Source organism: Notamacropus eugenii, chromosome 6 (genome assembly GCF_028372415.1).
Source record: "Notamacropus eugenii isolate mMacEug1 chromosome 6, mMacEug1.pri_v2, whole genome shotgun sequence".
Classification (NCBI taxonomy): domain Eukaryota; kingdom Metazoa; phylum Chordata; class Mammalia; order Diprotodontia; family Macropodidae; genus Notamacropus; species Notamacropus eugenii.
The window spans coordinates 366,132,911-366,153,453 of record NC_092877.1 but is presented as its reverse complement, the minus strand read 5'-3'; positions in this window follow the sequence as shown (position 1 = coordinate 366,153,453).

Here is a 20,543-nt window from a genome sequence, read left to right as displayed (position 1 = left end):
GCAGTGCCAGTATAATGACCCCCTGTCCCCCAGCTATTCCCACTTGGGGTTTCCCTATCTTTCTCCTTGTCTCTCTTTTGTAAGGGATTCCTCCCTTTCTCCCCAACCCCCTAACCAGAATCTGTTCTTGCTTTGTTCTAGCCAACTTAGAGTGGAGTATGGCGTGGCATGATTATCATCATCGAGGGAGGAAGAAGGGATCTTCCTAACCCCCTGCAGCTCCCCTAGCTCCATGGGTACTTCCATGAATCAGAGTTCTTACTCCCTGACTTTTGCTAGAGTTCCCAGACCCACTTTTAGGTTGGATTTCCCAAGAATGTGTTCTTTCCTTTTTGTGCCCAAAGACTCCTTTGGCACCATTGTGTTATGTTATAAACTTTAAGTGCCTCCTAACTTCCTTTTTTTTCAGATGAAGAAACAGAAACTCAGAGAGATTAAGAGACTCACCCAAATTTTCATGCTTAGTAAACTCTAAAGCCACAATTCAGATCCAGACTTGTTGACTCCAAGAAATTCTGCACACATTTTAGGCAGCACTGAATGCACAATGAGGTGGCTCAGTGGATTTAACACTAGACCTAGAGTCAGGAAGACTCACATTTACTAGACATGTGACCCTGGGTAACTCACTTAAAAGCTGTCTGCCTTCATTTCCTCATCTGTAAAATGAATAGAATAATTGCACCTGCCTCCCAGGGAGGGTTGTTGGAGCATAAAATGTGATATTTGTAAAACATTTTGTTGACTTTAAAGAACTACCTATTTCCATCCAACTCAAGGGAAACTGGTGTTTTCACTCAGCTAACCACTCTTGGGTAGCATGGCTTAGGGAAAAGGTGTTGGAGTTAAGAGGCAGAAGGATTTGGATCCAAATCCTTCTTTGAGCATATATTGTGTAGCTTTATCAAGCTACAGAGTATGTGCTGTGCTGGATACATATTGGTCATTTAAATGTTTGCTAATTGATTTATTGATTGAGAAAGTATAATGGGAGTTAAAAATCCTCCCACCCATTAATAGGCCTCTGGTGGGGCTATTAAGGGAAGCTTGATTAGGGGAGACTTGTTTTATATGAAGTCCCAAACCTTTTGTTAATTGCTAATGAGGCATTGGGTCATAAGGGTCATTCTTCTGGCTCTGAAAAGTGTATACTTTGTGGTGAAATTTTGTTTTGGGGTTCATTGGAAGAGTGTTTGTGTGATTAGGCCAGATGAGACTATGGGCAGCTGTTTTGAGAAGCCCCTGGCTTTGAAAACCCAGATGTTGGTGCTCCTGTCTCTGGTGATGATGTATGTACTGTCTGTAGTCAGACAGTTGGAAGCCCTGTCTGTTGGTCTTTTTGTTTGTAATTTCTGCTTGTAATGTATGTTTGTATCTTCTCCAGAGCATAGGGTGTTGACTTTTCCCCCTGAACCAAGTGAATAATGTATGTGCTTGATTAAAGTAAGATAATTTACCCCTTTTAAGGTTGCTTTCCTTAGAAAAGCAGATCTAGGAACCTGTACTAGCAGCCATCCTGGGTATGCCAGTGTGTCTGCCTTTACAGAAAGTCACTAAGCCTCAGTTTTATCATCTGTAACAAGAAATGATGCAATGGATAGAGTGCCAGGCCTGGAGTTAGGAAGACCTGAGTTCAAATCCAGCCTCAGACACTCACTAGCTATGTAACCTTGCCCAAGTCACTTAACATTGATTTGCCTCGGTTTCCTCATCTGTAAAATGGGGATTAATAATATCACCTACATCCCAAGGTTGTTTTGAGAATTATAAAGCACTTAGCACAGAGCACATAATAAGTGCTATATGAATGTTAGTTATTATCATTAAGTAAGCCTGTAATGCCTACAGAGAAGGTGTAGGTGCCAAGATGAAACGTTATAATGGGTGTCACGCTGTTGGCAAACCTAAAAGCTATTGAAATGGTAGCTTCTGTCAACATTACTTTGGGCTGACCCCAAAAATTGCTTAGGCTTGGCTCTACCCAGAGTTTGCATTCTTCTGGGCTAGACTTCCCTTTTTGTAAACATTGCTTTCCTAAGTGAGAAGGAAGGGGAAAACCAGATTTTTCATTAATGTCTCATTCTCCCCAGCTCTTTGCTAGGATAAGGAGTAATTTCAGCTGTCAAGACCTCGTTAAAAGTCTTTGGGTAGCAGGATAGAGTTTCCACGGTAAAGTAAATAAATAAACTAAATTCTTCAATCTATTTCCCTTCTTGCATTTTAAGCAGAGCTTAAATCTCTCCAAGGCTGCGATGAATGGGTAACGCCTCCCAAGATGAATGCTGATGATATCTGTTATTATTATGGTTTTCCTTCATCATGGTCTTTTATTGGAATTTGTCCTATCGCAAAGAAAACAGCCTCCCGCCCAGCTGGCCACTGCATTCAGAAGGAAAGATAGCAGTCGATTTTTCCCTTTCAAGATAGTAAATTTTCGTTTTGACAGGAAGTAAAAAATTATGCTTACATTAATTCAGCCATGTGGCTAATGGGACATAGTGAAATAAAATAGGGAGTTAGGTGGGTCCCTGCTGAATTGTCATCTGATTTCTCATATTCCTGATAAAAGGAGCAGTGTTGATCAGTGGTTAGAATGCCAACTTTAAGTTGGGAGGTTCAAATTCCATCTCTGCTTTGTTTCTGAACTATGAACTACATGGTCCTGGACACGTCACTTGACCTTGCTGAGTCTGAGGGATACTGGTGTTTGTATGGTGCTGGTCTGGATCTAGGCAAGCTTTGTAACACTGTAAATTACAGGTAAGTGCGAACTGCATTCGTGAAGGGAGTTCCCATATCAAAAACGTCCTAAGCCTTTGATGCATTGATGGGTTCCCATCTCTCTCTCTGACTCTCTCATTCTTTCTGTCTCTGTCTGTCTTCGTCTTTCTGTCTGTCTCATTCTCTCTGACTGTGTCTCTAACTGTCTCTCTGTCTCTGTTTATCTGTGCTCTATCTCTCTGTCTCTTTTGCCCTCGCTCTCTCCATCTCTGTCTCTGTCTCTGTCTCTGTCTCTCTCTCTCTCTCTCAACATTTCAGTTTCCTGCCACACCAATCTCTGTAAAGTTCCTCAAAATAAGTTGGGTGTTTTCATGAGTCTCTAGCCTGGAGAAATGAGCAGACAGGAGCTCTTTCAAATCTGAAAATCTATTCTAAAACACTCACAGGCTGCTTTCTATCCAGGTGGGGGGTTATCTTTCAAGGAGTGAGCTCCCTGGCATTCTTTTTTTTTTTTTTAAAGCTTATTCTTTTCAAGTTAATTGAAAATGCTTGTCACATACGAGCCTAGCATGTGGTGCCTTCAAACTAGCTTGATGTGGCTTACAGGACACAAAACTAGGGTGAGTCAAACACTGGCCATTGGCCTGAGCCCCAGGGGGGAATCAATGGTCAGGCTTGGCTTGGCCACTAGCCTTATTGTCTTGTGTGTGTGTGTATACATGTGCATATGTACGTCTGTGTGTGCAGTGTGTTGTATTAAGTGAGAAAGAGAGAGGGAGATAGAGATAGAGATAGATAGATAGATAGAGAGAGAGAGAGAGAGAGAGAGAGAGAGAGAGAGAGAGAGAGAGAGAGAGAGAGAGAGAGAGGGGAATCCATCGATACATCAAAGACTTGGGACTTTCTTGATATGGTAACTCCTTTCATGAATGTGGTGCACACCCCATCTGTAATTCACAGTGTGAATCAATATGGGCATGTTAGTGACTTAACATGCATTTAGGAAATTAACATTTAGGGTGCTAGGTATGTATCTAGGACCTACTTTGGGTACAGCATGTAGCTGGCACTGTCCATGAGCCTGGACGGCATAGTAGTTGATAGAGGGCTAGATTTGGAGTCAGGAATTTTGCGGTTCAGTATGTCACACAACCTCCCTAAAGCTCATTTCTCTCATTTGTAAATTGGTCATTGTGGTACCTACAGACCTAACCTCATTAGGATTGTTGTGAAACTCAGATGAGACAATATATGTAAAGTGTTTTGAAAACATTAACTAAAACATTTATAACTGTTAAGATTATTATTGCTACCCATGTGGCCTTGAGTTGGTCATTTCAGCTCTCTGGACTCCAGGTTTTCCCATGTCTAAAATGGGTTGAATTGGATGGAACAAAGGACCTTTCCAGCTCTCAATCTAGGAGGTTGTGACATGGAAGCCATCATGGCAGCAGAGACCCAGTAACACCCATAGCAGGTGTGAGCAACATGTGACCAGTGAAGTACTTTGTTGTTTTTTAATAATATTTTTATTTTATTTTTTTCCCCAGTTACATGTCAAGAAAATTTTTAGCATTCATTTCTGCCAGTGAAGTACTTTGGAGAAGAACAGGTATAAAACACTCCATCAGGGAAATATATGATTAGAAGAGAAGATGGGCAGGTCACGTGAAGGATGATGGATGGATTGTCCAAGTGCTTTCCTGGTCTCTTCTCAATGTCATCATAAAGTGAGGAAGGCCTCTTGCAAGTTGAGTGGCTAACTTAAGCCTTGTGGGTAATTTATGATGGAATATTGGCAGACAGGAATCACACAAGATGGACAGGAATGGAAAGGTCACTGTCTGCCTTATTGGTGGGAACTTCCAAATGGATGAGGTCCCAGATCCCTTTGGGCATGAATGTCAGTTATGCGTATTATAAAAAAACAAGTGAATGTTTTGAAGAGGAATGTCCTGGTGACATCATTTACCAGGTGAATTGGGAATCTGGGCTACTCCTGTTTTGTCAAAGCATTAGCCGTGGAAAGGTTAATTGTTCATGGACTCCCAAGGAATGCTATGCTAGGTAATGAGAGATAGAGGAGAGTGGCCATGAAAGAATTTTTATCAAATCTTCTATCAGTAATTACCAAACACAGCTTGAACTATTATTATCGTAACATTAAGGGAAAGCCATGTTACTGATAGATAGTATGCTTATTAACTCAGTAGGAATGATATTTAATTAAAACCCAGTGGGAGGCGCTTGGGTTTTTTTTCACAGAACATGTCAAAGATCCTGCTGCAAAGCAGAAGTGTGATAATAAATGCTGCTCCTCTAATCTCGGCATTACTGTAATCCTGCAGTGCTTGTATGGCGGATGATTGTCATTGAGTTTTTACAAGTTATTACTGGGGCCTTTTTAAAGATAGAACAAGGATTTTTAAATTTATAATTATTTGAGAGGATGCAGGGGGCCATATTTGAAACTGCCATTTGCAGGTCACCATCATTACAGCCTTTAAGACAACTCCATTGGCGTCAGTTTAGTCTTGTTATATAGGAAAAAGGAAAGAAGACAAAGGCAGCATGGGCAGAGTGAAAAAGGATCTCTCCCACTCTCACTCCTATTTGACAGGTGTTTAGCCTCTATTATTTGTCGGACGTTATGCTAAATAAAAAATATAAATGAAATAGTGACCACCCTCAAGGAGCTCATATTCTATTTGAGGGAAAACATGTAAATGCAGAAAAATACCAAATCAATTTTAGGGACTGGGAGAGTCAAGAAGGACTGGGAGAGTCAAGAGGAGAGATTGAATGTGAGCTTCAAATAGAGCGAAAGGTTTCAGGAGGAAGGGGTAAGGAAGGAGAGTATTCCAGTTATTGGCTATGGGGCATAGGAGATGGCAGCTGAGGATTGGCCAAGTGATGTTTGGGAGACTGGGATTTGTTTGAACAAGATACAAAGAGGTCAGGCATCACTTTTTGCAGCAGCAAAGGACTGGAATCAAAGAAAATCCCCATAGATTAGGGAATGGTTAAATTGGATTGCATGACTGAAATGGAAGATTATGGCGCTTTAAGAAATAATGATGATGCAGAATACAGGAAAGCATGAGAAGACTTATATGAACTGATGCAAAGTGAAGATGGTAGAAGTGGGAAAAGACTATATACACTGACTACAACAGTACCAATGGATAGGATGGGGCTATACCCATTTTAAGATGAAGAAACTGAGATAAAGAGATATTAAGTAACTTACCCAGGGTCACATAGCTAGTAAATATCTCAAGCTGAATTTGAACTTGGGTCTTAACTGACTCCAGGACCAACACTTTCTCTATTGTACCACCTAGATGCCTCTATTCAAAGGACATCAATAAAAATGATCCATTTACCCAACTTAAGATTAATATTAAATATAAAAGAATAAGGATAAGAATAATGACTTTGCCTGGTGCAATTTCTACCTATAATCGTCTATTGAATATAAAATGAAAAGAATAAGAAAAATGATAGTCAACAAGCATTTATTAAGCACCTACTATGTTCTGGGCACTGCGTTAAGCACTCATGATACAAGAAAAGGCAAAAGGTAGTCCCTGTCCTTGAAGTGCTTACAATAGAATGGAATATACGGTGCCCAAACAACCCTGTACAGACAAATGATATATATGTATGTGTCATATATAGATGTATAGGTACAATCACCAATATAGAGTTGCATATACATATATATATATATACATATATAGATAGCATATGTCCATGTGTATATAGAAAGACAGATGCATATATACATCTATATACACATATATAAACTGGAATTCATCAGCAGAAGGAAGGAATGAGCATTATGAGACATTGGGAAAGATAGAGAACATCAAGTAGAACTGATGTTTTTGTACTGAGAATCTGTAAAGCACTTTCCATAGGTTCTCTCCTCTATTTCAAGGGATTGTGTGGGTTTAGTACAAATTCTCATCTGATCAACTACAGAAGATCTAGGAGACTGGCCTGGAAGGAGAGTTGGGGAATCCCTGAAGCAACATTGCAACCACCAACCTCAAAGAATTTCACAGGGTGTCCTTTCTCAAATATAGAATCTGTTGCCAACCAGGCTGGTCCTCAATGGCTTGGAGTGAGGGCATCAATAGATTAAACAGAGGAAGTGGCGTTGTAGAATGAGTCATATCTGGACATCTGGCTGGAGAGGCAGCAGGCAGAGTGTCTAACACAGGAGAACCCAAGATTCAGAACAAGGACTGGGACTGAGGAACAGGACTTGAAGGAGACCAGGAATTCCACGCTGGCAAAATTAGTGACTCATATTGTGTGCATGTCTGGGGCTCTGAGGTCTCGGGGCCATTATGATGTGATTGTATGGTTGTACCTTGGTTGGTAGTGAGGCCTGGAGAGGGTCCATGAGGTCATGTCAGTGGGAAGCATTGTTAGTTCTTATAATCTAAAGTCTATCAATAATGAAAAAAACTTCAAACTCTTCTCAGTGTAACTCCCACCTACCTCTCCAGTCTCCCTTAATATCATTCCCTTTAACTTACTCTGTGTTCAATTCAATTGATGAACAACCTCTTCCCTCTATACAGCATCCCATCTCCCTCTTTGGTGCCTTTGAATGGGAGAGAGGTTACCCATGTTTCTTTTCATTCCCCTCCTAGCAATCCCCAGGCATAGCTCAGGTACCATCTTTTACCCAAGGCATTCCCAAGATCCTCCTGGCTATTAGTTCTCCTTCCTCCAGAAATGAATTGCTATACCTTTGTATATGTTTTATTTTGACTTACTTTGGTATAGATTATAGTCCTCAAATAGAATCAGAGAACCCTGAGGGTAGGAACTGCTTGGTAATCCCAAGGGCTAGGATAGTGCCTTGCACATAGTACACAGTAGGTGCTTTAAATAGATTTGTTGAATTGAACTGAATCTTGTAATATGCAAAGAAGATTCACCTTCTTTTTCATCATGGTTGGTGAACACTTAGCTTCCTGTTGGGACTTAATTTGCATAGATTTGTGTGAGCTACCACAACCTTTTTCAAACATTTAGGTTCATTATTATTTTTATTATTCTCTAAATGCCCCTTCTCCTATAAGCTTTCTGCTTTCTGTTAACAGGGGGGAAGACTCACTATACTCTTCATCAGCCTGAGCTTGTACAAAGTGTCCTGAACTGGGCAGCTCTGAGACCTGGGTTATAACAACACTACCACCACCACCACCCACCATTTCTATAGTGCTTTAAGATGTGAAAAGTGCTTTATAAATATCTCATTTGATTTTGATCCTTACCACTACTCTGGGAGATAGGTGCTATTATTATCCCCATTTTACAGATGAAGAAACTGAGCAGATAGAGGTTATGTCAAAGTTGTCAAATACAGGTTGAACCAAATTAAAACATAATTGAGAAATATTTTGTAAAAGAAATAAAATACAATAGACCATAGGAAACATTAATATGTGTTTATCCAAGTCAGTTTGCAGCCCTCAAGGATCCTTGGTTTATTGATCCACCTTTCTACTTGAGTCTGACACCATCGAGTTAAATGATTCACCCAGGGTCACATGGTTAGTAAGTATCTAAGGTGGAATTTGTTACTCCAGGTCTAACACTCTATCCATTCTGTCACCTAGCTATTTCATCTATGTAACAAAATTGGAGGGAATATGGTATAATAGAAGAGTGTTGAACTTGGAATGAAGGTACTTATTAGCTGTGTGGACCAATAAATTGACTCCTCTGGATCTCCTCATCTGTAAAATGAGAGGGTTGAAACAAATAACTTCCAAGTTCCTTCTTAGCTCGACATCTTTGATGTTATGACCTTAGGTCAGTCACTTTCCCTCACTGACTCTCAGTGTCTTCATTCTCTAAAATAATGAGGTTGAACTGATTGATCTCTAAGATCCTTCCCATTTCTGTGACTATGATCCCCAGCTCTATTTGAACAATAGCCCCCCAAGCAGCAGTTTGATATTGACTACCATGGTGATGAATTCCATCTCCTAACTTAGCAGCAGTGTATTATGGGTAAGTTTTAAGATATTAACATTCCAGACAATATCCAGACTAGAAGGCAACATTCTTTTTCTTTGGTAAGAGGGGAAGGAAAGAGGAATGAGTATGAGATTGCTGAGATATGCGTCAGTGAGTCCCTATGGGCTTGACAGAGCTGATTGTTAAATTTTCAATGTGAGGGTTTCCACTCTGGAAATTGGCCGATGTTTTATATTTTGGATTGATTTATTATTTTGTCTATTGTCTAGACTTAAAGTTGGAGAAAATGTTAATAATATTAAACATAATTATAACATCAAACATAAATTTAATTGTTAATAATTAACATCAAACAAAATTAATAATCATCTTAAACATAAATGTGTCATGTGCACATTTCTTTTGGAGAATCAATTGCTAGACATTTACCAGTACACCCCTGGATGGAGGCTAGCTATGCTATGTAAATGAGCAAGGAGAGCTGTGACATTGTCTAAGGTGAATAGGAGCCATAATATTCCAGCATAACTAGATTTGCCAACCAGGAAGGAAGAATCTGGCATTTTTTCCTGGCAGCCTTAAGCCCTTAAATCCCAGACAATCTGCATATAGAGTACCTTGGGCAAATAGTAGGCTTGATGTTAAAACAGTTGTGATGGTTGTGGAGGAGGCCCCACAGCTGGGGAGGCTTAAGGAGAAAATAATAATGCAAATTTCAGGTTTGCATTGCACATTTAAATTCTTCAAAACACTTTCCCATATATGATCTCATTTGGCTTTCCATATACTATATGTCCATCTCAGTTCCCACTGGGTCATTATTTAGATCCAGACCCTCATCAGGAATACCCCAAAGCTCTGTCCTGGGCTTACTTTTCCTCTGCTCTTCTTCTCTAAGACTTCATCCACTATTATAGCTTCAATTTTTACATCTACCTAGATGATTCCCATATTGATTCATCTAGCCCCGGTATTTTTTCTAATCTCTTTCTCTGTATCATCAACCGCCTGTTGGAACCAGGTATCCCAGAACCATTCAAAATCAAGGGGTCCAAGAGAGAAGTCATTATTTCCTTCTCTAACCCTTTCCTCTTCTGAACTTTCCTATTTCTGTCAAGCCCACCACCCTCATTTCTATCACCCAGGCTCACAAGTTGGGGGACATTCTTGACTCACTCTACATATCCAGTTGATTGACAAGATTTGTTGATTCTTTCTCCACCCTATCTCTTACCACAACAGGTCCTCATCATCTCCCACCTGGACTGTTGCAATAGCCTTCTAACTGGGTTTCCTGCCTCAGTCTCTCCTCTATGTAAACGGTCATTCACATAGCTTCCAAAGTGATATCCCTAAAGCATGGGTGTCATCATTGCACTCACTCACCAAGGTCCAATGGACTCTGCTGCTTTTGGGGTCAAATGCAAAATTCTCTGTTTCTTCTCTCTAGTATGTACAAGTGCAGTGTGTCAATTGACGCAACCGGGTCCTTTGAAGTCTTAAATTCTGGTCCTGCTACATGTTTATTGGTTGAGTGATTATTTTTTATAGCTTCTCTGCAAATTATATAGGATTGTTATCACAGATGAAGGAACTGAAGCAAGATAGGTCTCAAATCAAAGTCACGTAGTTGGCCAGTTGTTGTTTTTTGTGATTGAGAAGGACTATGTCAAGGTCAAGGTACAGTATCTGACTGTGTGTTCAGTCCAATATGAGTTCGTGTACTCAAAATACTGAGTTTCTATGATTTTGTGACAACTACCTGCCCTTAGGCATAAAATTAATAAATAGCAGGGTCAAGACTCAAGTCAAGACCCAGGCATCCTTGAGGTTCAGAGCTCTTTCCAATTCCTGAGTACAACCTGGAATCATTCTTGCTCTAAATTCAGTCATTACTAATTGGAACTTAATTCAATTTTACTTTTCACTTTTGATTTCAAGAAATCTTTCATTTTTATTCTGGGGGCAATCTACAGCTTCCTCAGAGGGCCTGTTCCTGTTCATATCAAAGCCAGCTTCCAGACTTCTGCTTACCACTGTTTACACTGACCATAACATGGTAGAGAAGCATTCCATTGTCTTCCTGAACTGCCCTTTTTCTTGGAGCTTTGTCCTGGTATAATGCAGTATCTTTTGTGTTTCTTTGCCACAGGATCAGATATTTCCTCATAGTTTGGCTGTATCAAATGTGAACCCCTTGAGGGCAAGGACTGTCCTTTGCTTTTCTTAGTATTCTCAGTCCTTCGCACTTAATGGATGCTTATGGACTGGCATTTCTTATGATTAAATAGAAATGTAGAAAAAGCCATGCAGCAGCACATATGGTATTTCCACATGGTGGTGTCATTCTAATCAAGAGCAGGTTATAGCCAACCTTGCTTTAATGGTACATTCTGTAGCTATACATTCTGAATCAACCTATAATTCTCCTTTGGGGCTTCCTGTGTATATACAAGTTATTTTGCATAAAATAAGAGCTTCCATTTCAGGAGGACAAGTAGATCATTCATATCTTATTTCTCTCCAGGATGCTCTCTTGAGCTTCTCTACAGTGCCCCAGGAACCTCTTCATTCTTGAAGTTTATTCTACCTCTCCCTCTCCCTCTTCCTCTTCCTCTCTCCCTCCTTCTACCTTTCTCTTTCCCTCTCTCCCTCCCTCCCCGCTCTCTTTGTAACAGGGGGGCATCTCCAGTCATCCTGATCTATATCGTGCCACTGGACCCAGATGGAGAGGAGAAAATGACCTGGTGACCTTTCACAGCCCCGCCTCACCAAAATCCAATTCACTTGCAAGTCATGATGATGTAACGGTCCTCTTCAAGAATGAAGGACACATAACAACTCCCTGATAGGTTGGCTTCCCTCAGAACCTCCTCTTAAAGGAGGTGACCCAGGACAGTATGCTTCATTCTTCTTCAGGACACAGTCTGGACTTTCCCTATCAGACTTCTGAGCTGGGTATCTTTATCCCCTCCGCTTTTATGTATCACTTTCCTCTATTAGAAGGTAAGCTCCTTGAGGACAGGGACAATCTGTTGGTATTTGCTTTCATGTTCTCAGCCCTTAGTATGGTTGCTGACACATAGTAAGCAATTAATAATGCTTTGTGGCTGACTGAAATGCTGAACATTATACTTTAAATAGTTTAGCAATTCCTGGATTTTTTTACAACTCATCTTTCAGATAGAACTGCATCTTAGAATTATAAAACCTTCGAGCTGGAAGTAGCTTGCAAGTCACCTCTTCTAACCTCTAACTGAGTTCCATCTATGACAGGTGATTATCCAGTCTCTGCTCTAGTCCTTATCCTGACAAAGAGGTCAGCATAATTAGTGAACTTCTCTTAAAGAACAACAGAAATCAGCTCTCTTTTTCTAGTCTAATAACTCATCTGGTTATGAGTTAAGGTGATACTGGGGAAGATAATTTTTGCTAGTTGGTGATCTTTCCCTTCTTGCAACTGGATGAGTGTCTTTGGTATTTGCTCATCATTTCCAAATTTACTGCAGATACTTTTGCATCCCCCCTGTTTGAATTCCTAGAAAATTTTCAGTTCCATCCTATATGTTAGTGGAAGTATGTGTAATCAAGGGAGAATTCTCTGAACTGAATTTCCCAGAAGATTGTGTATGAGTCTGTATTATAGACATGTTCCTTGGTATGAACTTATATTGAGGGGAAGGCTCTCAACATACAAGATTTAGAAAAAGAAAAATCATTACAGAAGTGGCAATCAAAAAGATGGTGAGATGTGGACTGAGAGGGATAGGAATTCCTCTTTATTACAGATATGGGAGATAGAAGAAGAAAGGACATCCCATTGATACAGTGCCAATGACTCTGAAAGAAGTCAGAACTATTTAGAATGGTGTGCTAGGAGGTCATTACCCTGCCAAGAGAAGTTAATGATAGTTGGACTGTGGGGCCAAGATTAAGAGGGAAATGTTTCTGTATTTAGCCTTCGGTAGTAGTGATGAGAGCAACTGAATTATGTCTTCTTACCATGTTTAGGAAACAGTGATGAACTGGGTAGCCAACTATGCTCTGAAGGTATGGCAGGTGGCAGCTCTTCAGTCCAATGCAGGGAACAACTTCTGTATGATTCACTTCCTTTTATTTATTTTAATCTTCCCATGTCTTTTGCCCTGAGTTGTCATGTCACCTGGGATATTTGGTGCGCTCATGTATTGGCAGGGGCTCAGAGTCAAAATTTCAGAATGAATAATCACCCCAAACTTCTCTCTGAACCTGAGGGAAGCTGAGATGGGGTTAAATTGACAGGGCCACACATTACATATTTAAAGTGTCTTAGTAATCTCAAGATGCTACATAAAAATCAACTAGTATTATTATTTACAACCCAAGTGGGAATAATTGTTGTACGTATACCAACCGGTGGCAATACAAAATGCTAAGACTATATTTCCTTGAATAAATCAGTCAAGAAATGTCAGTTGGGTCTATTAAATGGTTTTGTGCACATAGATGGAGGCAAAGAAGAGAATTCCAGGAGTGGATAGGGTCCAAGTGGGGCTCCTGGGGACCAGTACGAAACAGATCTTCCCAGCTTATACAGTACCTGATACATAAAAGGTACTTAATCCACAGTTGACTGACTGTCTTTCTTGCAGCTTACCTGATTCTTGCTGCATTTCAGCAGTCCATCTTTATATACCTGGTATACTCATGGGGGTTGCTAAATAGCCCAAATCCCTATTTTGTGCTGTACCCAACCAAGTGTGTCTTTCTTGAGCAGAACTCTATATCATAGACTTCACTACGAACATCCTCCTATCAAAATGTACCTGTTCTGATCTTTCTTTCAGAATCCTGAGAGGTGGTTGGCTAACTCATCTTGTCAAACAATTCTAGGGAAAGTTTTAATGGTCAATAATACCTTTGTATCAGTTTTTCAGATTCTATTTCATGAAGGCTTCCTAACTCAACTCAAAGAAAGCAGCTAGGAGTCAAAAGCAGCTAGATGGCACAAAGTATAAAGTGTTGGACATTAGGAAGGCCTGAGTTAAAATCTAACTTCAGGTATTTATTCGCAGTGTGACCTTAGGGAAGTCACTTGATCTCTGTCTACCTCAATTTCCTCTCCTGTAAAAATGGTGCTGATAACAGCACTTACCTGGAAGATTACCTTCCAGGGTTGCAGTGAAGACAAAATGAGATGTTTGTCTATCAGGTTCATCCTTGATTCTCCAAGAGGACCAAATCACCATCAGGAGGGTGATATCTTGACTTGCAAGTGAACTGGATTTAATTGAGGCATAAAGTGCACTGGAAAGCTTAAGTGTTAAATAAGTAGTATTAATAGTGACAATAATCGGAATAATAATGGGATGTGGCATGTGAACTTTGAAGTGGTGAAGGCTTCTTGTGGCATTTCCATTAAAGGCTGACTTTTAAGATATTTGTAGATTAAAAAAAATGGCTAATGAATACAAATCAGAAAAGGTAAAGCTCGGAGGTGAAAGGAGCTCTGATACCCTCTAGTCTAGTCCCTTGCTTTAAGGCAGGTAAGACAAAAGCCTCTGCCTCCAACCCTGACCCTCTGACTCCATTTCCCTGATTAGGTGACTAAGGCCTGAAAGGTTAACTAACCCCACTAAGAGCAAGTCCACTCAGAACAACTCTTCAGTCAATTGTTCAATTTGCAAATGCTGTATACCTGGGCTTTCACTTCCTATTTTGTTGATTCTTGCTGTGAGAGAAGATGTTAACAGGCAGATTAAATTTAAAATTGAGTCATGCATGCATTTTATTTTCTCAGAGAACTAGTTGTTAAACATTTATTAGCATACTCCTTCTAGTAAGTGGTAGAATACAGGAGTTTGTCATGAGGGCAAGTCAGGTTGGGCTAAATCCTAGGTTTCTGAGATCCACTACTTTCATATTGAAGGATTTTGCTGTTCGCAATTTGAGGACTTTTTCAAGGTTCCCAGGAAAAGCATCATGATAAGGTTTCTCAGGTAGCTATAGGCCAAAGGAAAAAAAAAGTGGTGTGTGTGTGTGTGTGTGTGTGTGTGTGTGTGTGTGTGTGTGTGTATATTTGTGTGTATGGCAAAACACTCATTTAATCCACAAAGGACAGGGTATGATTACAAGTTAATTTTTGATGATCTTGCACTCTGAGCTATCTTGGTATCTCTCATGTATTAACGGCTGATGTCACAAATAGCATTTCTAAATCTGGTGCTGGCAGCTTCTGGCGTTCACAAATATATCGAGCCCTAGAAAATCCCACAAATGATTAAAGTTTACTTTGGTGCAGAAAATATTACATAAAACTATTGATTTGCCCTTCACGCTTCTTTATAAGTAAAGGTTATCAAAGATATGAAGGAATATCCTGGTGTTGGTGATCTGACCTTTACTATTTCATACTTACAATCTACAAAGAAAAAAAAGATTAGATAAAGACCAGTCTTTTTAACCTTTATCTCAAATATTCAGATTTTGACAGATGCATTGTGAAAATAGTGATGTTGCCTACACCCCCCCCCCCGCCCCAAAAATATGCGAGACCTAAATGTTTGGCAAAGCATCACTGCTTTTCCCCCTTTTAATTATATTTATAGGAGGCTGTTGCAGCCAGGGCTCCTGCTTCTTTATGACTGTGATTTTTTTTACTTAAATAATAATAATAACTCATCTCTATGTGATATCTCCCTAGCAGCAGAAACTTGGCCAAAATTGAACTCATCTTTCCTCTAGAAATCTCCCCATCTTCTCAACTACCGTGTTTCTATCACCAATAACCTCCTTTGCAATCACCCAGGTTTGCCAACTAGATTTTTTAATCCATCCCTCTCCCTTTTTGTTTTCTCCTGTATTTTTTTCAGTCAGCAAACATATATTATGTGCCTCCTGTTTGCTATGCACCTTGTTAGATGCTGGGATTACAAAACCCAAATGCAATGGTCCTTTCCCTCAAGTAGCTTCTCTCCACACTCTCTCTCAGATCCCTCTCCTCTCTCCACACACAGCACTGCCTCTTCCAGATTCTCATCACCTCTCACCTGACTTGTTTTAATATTCTCCTTGACTCCAGCCTACCCACTCCTATTTATCCCTCATATAACTATCAAAATAATCTCCCAGGAGTTTGAATGAATGCAAAAACTGATCATCTCCTATGTACCAGGCACTGTGCTAAGAGCTGAAGATTGAAAGACAAAATGTCATAGTTCTGTCCTCCAGAAGATTATATTCCATGCATGTCTGGGAGTATGGCCAGAAGAAGGCATTCTTGTCCGGGGACTCCCAGGAATGAGGAGCAGGGGTGTCATGGGCCATTCTGTTGTCATGCTATGTTTCTTTGCAGCTCAAATCCAGTGGGTCCTTATTGCCTCTAGGAAAAAAAAAAAAAAACTAACTCCCCAGTCTGACTTATGAGGTCCTCTGTCATGTGATTTCTGCTTGCCTGTCCATCCCATACTCTCTATTTTAGCCAAACTGCCCTTTGGAAATTTTCTAGATGCTTGAGCTGCCATAGTCACAGAGATCTCTCTGTGCCTGAAATATGCTCTCTGCTTGAATTCTAAGACCTTTTCTCTTTTGATTATTTCCTACTTATCCTTTCTATAGCTTGTTTTGCACATATTTTTTGCAGGTTTTCTCCCCCATTAGCTCAAAAGCCCCCTGAGGGCAGGGACTGTCTTTTGCCTCATTTTGTGTCCCTAGGACTTAGCACAGTGCCTGGCACATGGTAGACATTTACTAAATGTTTACTGATTGATTGCTTGATCAATGTCTGCCTTGCAGATTACTTACCTGCCTGCAGCTCAGGTGAGATTTCCTTTGTGAAATTTTCCTCTCTGCCTGACTGTTCCACTCCATTTGAAAGGGTCCTTCTTCCCCCACCCCTTCAGTTTCCTTACATCTTTATTTTTGTATTTCCCCTTTGCCTCCATTTCACTTAACTACGTATTATATTTTATGTACATACATATATACATATATATAAGTATATACGTATATGTATACATACATATATGTGTGTGCATATATATATACACACATATATTCTCTTCCCCCACCCCCAAACGGAAGCTTCTTGAGGGTAGATACTCTTCTTTTATTTTTAGCTCCTGGCACATTGCCTTCCACATAAGAAGCAATAATACATGTTTATTGGATTTGATACAGTGTTTTAAAAGTTTTCATTTTTCTTCACAGCAATTCTGTGAGGTAGGTGGTAAAATATCATTATTATATTGTAACATATGGGAATTGTTCAGATGAAAAAAAAAGTGGCTTATAAAGAAAAGTTAAGTCACTTGCTCAGGGTCGCATAGCTAGAACGGATCAGGAATGAGATCCAGACCCAGGTTTCTCCTGATGCTAAATCTAGTGCTGTTTCTGTAAAGTCACATTGTGACTGAAGGATGATGTCATCAAAGAAAGACAAAGCACTTTATGGTGGAGGGAGCCTGTTTGAATATAGGGTCAATTATTCACTCAGTAAGCTGTTAGTAGTCACCTAATAATGTAATTGGTCACTACAGGAACTACAGTAGGAGATGGGGATACAAAGGCTTACATTAAGGAGCTTACATTAAGACAGGGTATAAAGGGTGTTGGCCTGGAAGTAAGGCTACTCTGTTCAAATCCTGGCTTCAGCCGCCCTCCTCCCCTGTGATCTAGACCAGTGCAGTGACTTCCTACTCCACTTCCCTGCCTCATGTATCTCCTCTCTCCAAATCATCCTCCCCATGGCTGCCATGGTGATTTTCCCCCTGAATCAGAGACCAATTCATTTCCAACTCAATTATTTTGCGTCTATCCCTATTGCTTCTAGGGACAAATTATAAACACTCTAGCCCTTACAACATGGACCCATTATACCTTTCCAGTCTTATTTGGCATAACGATTCTCTAAACACTTTACGGTCCAAGTAAACAAGCCAGTTACTAGGGGACACCCCTACATATTTATTTACATGCTTCCCCTTTCTTCCCACCATCCTTGTATTAGATGATAAACTCTTTGAGGGATGGGGATGCTTTATTTTGTCTTTGTATTTTATATATACCTAGTCCAGTGCCCAGCACATAACAGATGCTTAATACATACCCAGCCTGAGGCATTCATAGAGGTTAAGTGGCACCCAGCTTCAATCCCAGAATTCCCTGCCTCCATAATGAGTCCTTTCTCACTCTGCCAAGTTGCTGCTATTTCTGTTTCAACAATCAGATGCTAAAAAAGGTCTGTGATCTCATCATTTAGGAAGCTTCCTCCACCAACACCTTTCAGAACTAGTCTATACCTGCTCATCTTGTATGACTTTCACCCATGGCTCCGTATCTCCTATTGTTTTGCTATAAGGCATCCACCCAACAGTCCAACAGCTTCTCTAGTCCCTGACTGTCATCTCTTGCCTCCTCCACATGACTCATCCATTTTCTTTTCCTATCAATTTCTTAATTGAAGAATAGGAATGAAAGAAGTCAATATCAAAGCTATAGTGATAAAATTAGAATCTGACTTCGCTTTACTTCATCTCTTACCACCCACAATTCTACAAATGAAAAACCAAACCCAAAGATCTCCACCTAATTTTCCCAGACAAAAGTCCTTTTTGAAGGGTTTAAATGAGTTCTACATTCTTTTTTAGAGGTGTGACACTCTCAGTGAATATATCATTGAAATACAATTGTGGTCAACCGGAGTAAACACTGTACAACAAAAACTGCATTAAATACCTTGGTGAGAATTAATACACTTTAGCTTTAGAAAAGGGAGATTTCCATATTGCCCTGTCAAACTTTCATTGATTACATCTCATCAAGGGCCTGGGTCCTTAACCTGAGGTTCACAGTTCCCCAAGGGTTCCATGGATAGATTTCTGGGGCCCTGGGAACTTAGATAAGAATGGATATTTTGATATTTTAAAGTCATTGGTTTCCTTGGTAAGCCTTCGTATTTTCTGCATTAAAAACATTATTTGGAGGAGTCCATAGGCTTCACTGGGGGCCACTGGGGTCTATAATACATAAAGTTTAAATCCCTCTGTCTAAAGTATCAAAAGCTATGGTACCTGCACTGAAAACAGTAGACAGAATGGAGGTGAATGAGACTGAAAAATTCTCTGATACAGCCAGCTTGGGACCACATAAAGCAGATTTATTTGCATGACTCCAGTATGGTCCAGGGAACCTGGTCCCTTTTTCATGAAAGAGAAGGCAAACAGTTAGAGGTCATATATATAGTACAGTGGAATGAGCACTATATACGTAGTCTAAGACAGGCCAATAAATAGCAAGAGATGAATGGGGCTTTGCCCAAGGGCAAAGGGGGCCATGTTTCCCCCTGCAAAGAGTGTATTTCTTCCCTCTTGTAATCACCAGCCCTACATCTCCCCTCACAATCCAACACTGGCCTTTTCAAGGCGAGCACCGCTAGTACCTGTGGACTCATTGAGGGGAAGGATGGGCCTGTTCCTCTCCCTCCGATTGTTTTTATATCAGGTTAGAGAATCCCTAGATCCATCCCTTGTCTAAGGACGTTTTGAAGTTTCCCCCTGCTCTTTGCTACCGTGTGACTAACCAGGTTCCTTCCCCTCTGGGATTTAGGTTTTTCATCTGCCCAATGGATGAGTTGGTCGGAACAATCTCCAACGGCCCTTCTAATTCTCAAGCTTCAGATTATATTTTATATAAAGTGGGGCCTGAGCACACACCTGATCTGCTCCAGTCTCAAGTCCTGAGGATTCAGCTTAATCTGACATTCTCCTCCAGTTCTCCCTCAAACTGATCGTTGATACATTACCGTGGATGCCTTTTTCGTTGTGTTTGTCTTTTATGAGAAGCAATTTGGGATTTCCCTCTAAAGTATTGATTTGTGTTTGTACGAAAAGCAGCCACTTGCTTCTAGCAATAAAGTCCTGAACCTGAAACCTGAGGATTTGATTAGAGGATCTGTTTGTCATTCAGCCTTGAACTAAAGAGGAATTTTTCTTTTGCATAGCAGAGGCTTCGAAATGCATTTCTTCATTTCCTTAAGAAACCAGATTAATGTGTAGATAAATTTGTATATTCATAGTCATCCATTTATAGAAATTGATTTTCATGATTAAAAAGGATATGAAAACAGGGCTGGCTTTTGTTTTGTATGGGCTTTGAATGATCATTTGTACATAGGTACTCCAACACATTAATGGAAAAATGAATCCTAACCTTATTCTGTTGACTCTTGGGCCTTCAAGTAAGAAAATTAAAGGAGGAGTGTGTGAAACCAGTATTACTTGGAAAATGTGCTGTTTATTATGGACAACTTTTAGGTGCTTTATGACTGTGGGACTGTGGCTCAGCTTTGCCCCAGCTTTTAAGATCTGGTTTATGGATGCCTTCTTTCTTTACGTTGCATTTATCTCCCTTAATAATGTGTTCCCTTTTATCCTCTGCTTCACTGCCATTCTTGCAGTGAACCTTCTCTTAAACAAAGAAAAGTAGTGAAGCAAAGCCAACTGACCCAGACATGTCTGACCTTGTCACCATGTTCCCCAACCATAGTGTCTCACCTCTGAAAAGAAGGGAAGGAGACACATTTCCAATTCTCTTTCCCTGGTGTCCAGAGCAATAATTATAATTACATGGCATGAATCTTCCTTTTAGGGTTTTTGTTTTAGTTTCCATAATTAAACTCACTGTGTAATACTGTTCTGTTTCTTCCTTCTTCATTAGTTCATCCAGTTTGTCATTTCCTTTTGAATCTTTCACATTTGTCATTTCCTTTGCCTACTATAGTCTTTTACACAGCTTTATCAGCAATGTCTACTTGCATAGCTTATGAAGGAAGATAAAAT